This window comes from Etheostoma spectabile, chromosome 14, assembly GCF_008692095.1.
Source record: "Etheostoma spectabile isolate EspeVRDwgs_2016 chromosome 14, UIUC_Espe_1.0, whole genome shotgun sequence".
Classification (NCBI taxonomy): Eukaryota; Metazoa; Chordata; class Actinopteri; order Perciformes; family Percidae; genus Etheostoma; species Etheostoma spectabile.
This window is the reverse complement of record NC_045746.1, coordinates 13,449,523-13,455,799: the sequence shown is the minus strand read 5'-3', so window position 1 is coordinate 13,455,799 and position 6,277 is coordinate 13,449,523. Positions and strand designations below refer to the sequence as shown.

At 36.9% G+C, this 6,277-nt stretch overlaps 1 long non-coding RNA gene across 1 annotated transcript; it reads left to right on the top strand.

The window, feature by feature from the left end:
* Positions 1-2,255: 2,255 nt before the first annotated feature.
* Positions 2,256-3,140, top strand: LOC116702056 (uncharacterized). Its single transcript, XR_004335048.1, has 3 exons — positions 2,256-2,359; positions 2,571-2,696; positions 3,096-3,140. It is a non-coding gene; the product is annotated as an uncharacterized LOC116702056 (long non-coding RNA).
* Positions 3,141-6,277: the final 3,137 nt, after the last annotated feature.

Below are 6,277 nucleotides of genomic sequence, written 5' to 3'. Positions count from 1 at the left end.
AGGAATACATGTTTATCACAGAAAATAAGGTAAGGCCATTGATTTGCAGGTAGAAAAAAATGTATACTTGTTCCATTTTTCTTCTTGTAAAAATTTAAAACTGGTCGATTTGACCCAAATACAATACAAGGATTAATTGTATTTAAAATACAGGAAGTGATTGGTATTTTTTTCAAAGTTTTATAAAAACAAATAAAAATCGATACATTAAATAATGCAAACATTTTAATGAAAATCCCATTAAAAAAAAACAGAATTTTCAGCACATACACACTTTAGTTACACACTATTTATTTAATCATTACTTTGAGAGCATCTAGCTGATCTACGATATCATCTTTTGCAATTTTGCTGTCTTTCTATTTCCTAAATCATATTCTGAGCATCCTCTTAGGGCATGAAGCACAAAACCTTTTGGGTGGATAGAATCTGTCATAAACTTAGTTAAAACCACTATAGTCTTATTTATTCTTAACAAAAATTAAACATATTTTTTATGTTGGCAGAATTGATCAGTGAAATTAGGGTGTATTTGTTACACAGAAAACTGGATAAACGATACACATTACGTGTACATTTTTGTAACTGATACAGGTTAGGGTTAGGTACGCAAGTTTTTTTGCGTGTGCACGTTTATTGTTTACAATAAATAATTATGCTACAATGCAAAACAATGTGTTTTTTTATTTGACTATGTGGTTGTCATCACAGGATGAGCAATCATAGCAGATAAAACTCAAATTTGTGTACATTTTACATGTAGAATTACTGTATTGGCACTTAGCGTCCACTGTCATGCAGCTTGACTACAAAGGAGCACAGGAATAAGCTTATTCTACTTAATTAACCAGTAAATCATTATTAGTAACAACCAACAGGCCACAGCTCAGTGCCCTGAAAATCTTCTTCTGACCTTCAAAAGGCCCTCGGAGAGATGAGCAGGGAATAAAAAAACAGAATAAGTAGAGAGATGGAGGGTACTTTAACCTCCAAGAGTTATTTGTCTTAGAAACAACAGGCCCATTCGTTCTTTTTACCATTTGCTGAACCATTTTGCCAAGCAAGACGAACTACAATGAATAAGCGCCATTCTTCACAGATGCAAAAGCAGATAAATAAAATATACGGTAATGCAATGCCTGACAAGACGCTCCAGCTTGGAAAGTGGGCTGGCAGCCAGACAGTTGCCGCTCCTGGACCAGTGGAGGGGAGGGAATGAGAAATGCTCCAATATCCTTCAATGGTTATATTCAAAGGTTCCCATCCACTGTGGTGTTGCCATGTTGCAGTATTTACTTTTTCTTTGTGATCACCCTAGACCATTTAAAAGATGTATTTAAGAAGTGTGAGGTCCCTGCTGTCCAATCATGCACCACGGCTGACTTAGAAAACCCTTTTTACTGCTGTTTATGGCTCCCTTTCCCCCCCAACAACACACCTTCAACAAAGTGCTTCAACAGCTTAGCACAGTATCTGCAGAGTTTAACTAAAACCACAAGAGAGTTGACCTGCCATTACTCAAAAAGAGCATCCATACACATGCACAAATTTGCATTTTACAAAAGAATTAGTAATATGCTAAAATATAAATAGTTTGCAGTTTTCTTCACCATAATTGACAGCTGATTTCAGAGTGCCAACGGTCATAAAACAATTGACATAAACCAGTTATTAGACGGTGCCCGTTTTCGTTGGCTAACGTTAGCCTTCAAAACACCCCAATGAGCATTGTCACCAGTCCTGTTTAAAAAAAAAAAAAAAAAAATACCTGACAATTTAGCGTTAGCTTAATGTAGTTACTGACCAGTAACCTAACTTAGTTTTACTTTTGTTGAAGCGAAATTGACCATACGCCTAACTAACGTTACATAAAACTGACATTAGCGGTTTACAATTGGCTTTAACAGGGACTAAACACGTTCAATGGACAATATTGAATCACATCAATATCACAATTAATTTGATTGGTACTTTTCAATTTCAGGTTTAAATCAAGGGTAACTTTGGTAAACTGTTGGTTGTGTTTTTGATTGTTTCACTATTTGTCCCTCATTAGAAAGGTGGTTCTTGCTAAGAATGTCATCATCTTCTACAAAATGTCAGGAACACACCGTGTTTATTTCAAAACAATAGTTTGCAATATTAAAAATACTGCATCCTCACAAAAGAGCATTATTTAGAACAATACTTTTGTATAGCTTTCACATAGTGTGTCTGTTTTTATGTTGGTATGATGCATAGTGGGCAGGGGTTGTGAGACAAGGCAATGCACAGATGGAGGACATCACACCACATTAATAGGTGTGTGTGGTGTGTGTGTGTGTGTGTGTAAATCTGATCAACAAGTGAAAAGAGTCAGGTATGTTATGGTCACATTAGTTTTTTGTGTGATGCAAATTAAACACATGTAATCCAAATCTTTCTAGTATTCAGGGCAGGTGCAGTGCCACTCATGATTCTTATGTGTTACTCTTTTTTTCAACCCCCTTTGTGTTCAAAGGTTTCTAGACTTTCTCTATCTATTACATTTTACTTGAATTATTAATTGCCTCTGTATATTAATCTTTCAGATAACAGGAAAGAGTTTGAAAACTATGATTTGACGACCACTGCAGAATTGGCCTGCTCAGAGGAAGAGGCACTAATGATTCTAGAAAAGAGGAAGCCAAAGAAGACCTACACACATTTTAAAATGGGTAGGTAATAAACTATTATTAAATCATATCCATTTATCAACAATAAATAGTTTAACTCTTTGGAAGTTGTACTTAGCAGTGAAGGAGAGATACCACACTTCCTTACGGCTGCTGTCGGACTTTATAATCAACACTGCTCCAAGTAGACCACACACACCATATGTGACAATTTCCTAATGAGCAACATCAATGTACACCTTATTATGTAATATCAATGACTCTAAATTGTAAACTTTCTGTCTGAATAATCAACTGTTTTAACTGCTTTATTCTTGCATTTTTACTGATGCGTTTGTCATTGCACTTTCCCTTTGGTGCAGTATCACTGAAAATGTCCCCACTGTGGGACTAATTAAGGATCTTATTTAGTTTACTTTATTTAGTTTTATATGTTTTCAGATCTCTCAGTTGCCATGATGATCAAGATATTCGACGGAGAAATGTGGAAAGCTGCCATATTCCCAATCATTTCTTTGCCAAATCATCCATGGTAAATTTACAAAAATCTTAATCTCATCGTCAGAATAGGTATAACATAATTAATCATAATTTAATAATAATAATAATATTAGCATTACTTCCTTGACACAATTACGACATCACCATTTCAGACCCTCATCACATGTGGTGCAATACAAAGTAATTATAATCAATGTAATTGTTAATGTGTTTTCTTCTTTACTTTCAGGGCTCCATCTGTAATGTACACAGACAGCTTTAGGACTTCTGAAGAGGGAAGCTACCTTGTGAAATTTTCTGTTGACACTGCGTTACTATCTCTTCTTCCGAGGGTAGAATCAGGGAGTGGCTGCGCCTAATCAGCATTTGTTCAAAGGTGTGATGACTGCGACCTGGACCTCAACGTACAAAAACTAAAGAGTTGGTTATTGATTTTAGGAGGAATTGTCTTGAGCCTCATACAAACATCATCCATGGTGGAAATGTTGAAATCATTGACTCATATAAATACCTTGGAACCCTAGTCAACTCTAATCTTAAATTTGATAAACATACGGAGTCAATAGTCAAACGAGGACAGCAAAGAATTTCACTTGATGCTGAAGCTTTACTCTTTTAATGTCTGAGGAAGTTTTTATGTAGCTTTTATCATTCCTTTATTGGAAGTCTTAACTTTTTCATTCATTTGCTGATTTCATGGGTCGCCTGTGATAAGCAAGAATAGCCTCATTAACATTATAAAGATCTGCTCTAAGATCTCTGGACTTCCGTTAGCAGCAGACCTGAGCTCCTTCTGGAAGAAACACGTAGTCTGAAAACTAAGAGAATCCTGGGTTACTCTGACCATGTTCTTTCTTGCAGATTCTCTTTAACGCTATCAGGACGGTGCTATCTTGCCTAACCTGTAACATCCATAGCTTGTAATTCTGGGGAAGCATAATGCCTTGATTTACTGTATACATTTATTACTCAACTTAAATTGGATTTTGGTTGTATATTTATTCAATTTATCTTAAAATTTGGCAACCTGTGTGTGCTTTGCTGCTCTTGTCTGGGTCACCCATTTGCTGACCTGTTGCTAATAACAACGTTGGTTGATTGAATAATTGTGTTTTTTATGTGACTGGTTGACTGCAAAATTGAATTTCCCTTTAGGGATAAATAAAGTTGTTTAAATTGAATTGAATTATTCCCCAAAATATAAACCAAGAAAAAAAGAGAAGAATTTCACATTGTGGTTTTTCAAGTCCCCCTGTCATAAAACAGCAAAAGTTAAAATATTAATATAGCCATCACAATTCAACACTGCCTTTAGAATGTAGTGGTCCATAATGGGAGGTTGTCAAGGGGACATGACTTAATTTCCAAATCTAGGCTGTAAGCATGAAGTGAACTTTAAAAATCTTATTCTTTTTATATGCTTACAAGAAAACTTAGGGAGAGACAGGGATGTTTGCTCTGTCGCCTGTACTTTACTGTTGTAATGTCATTATTCTGTGTTAACCATTCATATTTGCTCCCTTTCTCACTGTCCGCCAAGTCATCTGCTCTCCCTGCCCTGCTGGCATTCTCAAACTCTCTCTCCCTCTCGTTCGTTACTCTGAATGCACCAGAGTGAACATGAACATTTTGAGCATATTTAAATATTGGTGGGGATGTGTCCCCTCCAATATGACAACAGCCTTGTTACAAATTCATTCAGAGCAAGGGATTTTGATTCTTAGGTCAAGTGTTTTTCTTGGGCAGACTATCTGTACATTATTCATACAACAGGTCTGGAGCACTTGTGAATATTTGTTCGTACCTAGGAGAACATTCTAAATATAAAAATGTTCTTTTTTTTTGCATTGGTCCATTCTCTCCAATGTTAACTGAGTGACTCAGTTGACCCTGGCACCCTTCACACCACACCCTGCAATATTAAATCAAAGGGCAAATCTTTAGTTTTACCACAAATTTAAAAAATAAATGAAGAGATGGCGCTATGGGCTGCATGTGGTAAACAGTGTCAGGCTGTAAAATTAAGAAAAAAATGGCAGAGGTGGAGTTGGGTTTTCTACTGGAATCTGGATTACATGAGTAATATTTCCAAATCTATCTGTCTCGCCTTAACAACCTTATATGTATACCGTCTCCTCGCCTCCATGACAACAATAATAAATTCAATATTTAAGTCGCACAATCCTGCCTGTGACCAATCGTGTGTGTGTGTGTGTGTGTGTGTGTGTGTGTGTGTGTGTGTGTGTGTGTGTGTGTGTGTGTGTGTGTGTGTGTGTGTGTGTGTGTGTGTGTGTGTGTGTGTGTGTGTGTGTGTGTGTGTGTGTGTGTGTGTGTGTGTGTGTGTGTGTGTGTGTGTGAGAGAATGTTGTTTCTGATTGTAGGGCCCTTGCTGTATTCGAACCACATGTGTTACATGCCTGCTGTTCTAGTTTTACATTAATAAAATATGTGTCTGTGTGTGAGCGCACAATGTGGCTCCTTATAGTGGGAGTGTTATAGTAATAAAATCATCACATAACCACATTGTTTCTGACATTTAACCAAAAACTCTGGAAAAGGAGAGGAGGAAACATCCTGTGGGAAATATTCTCCTGTGGTTAAGGGTTTCAAGTCATGGCGATTATTCTGGATGTGATGGCAGGTTTATTTTCATACTAATTTTCAAACATCACCGTATGAATCAGATAGGTCTGTCTGTAGACAATACGCAGGCAACTTGCCTCCCTCCAGCAGGGACAGAAGGTTGGAAATTAGGGCAGTATATTTTTTGTGAGATGATCTGTTGCAGTTAAACTTCTGAATTTTATTGTGGACGGTGAACGCTTGCATTGTGAAGGTGCTTATATATACACAGTAGATGGTACAACTGGAAACTGAGGAGATCAGATCAGGTTTCATCTCCTACAGAGTGGCAATATATTACTGGAAGAGCTAGTTGGCGGTCACAGTCTTCCAAATATAAGTCTGAGAATTGGAATTACCAATAGTCTTCTCGGCACTGAGGTAATTGGAGAGAATCCACCCTAAAACTACTTACACCGGCCAAATGTATTTGACAGTATTTATTTCCAATTAAACAGACGGCATGTTTAACAATGAAATGTGCAGGGAGATGTGGTGGG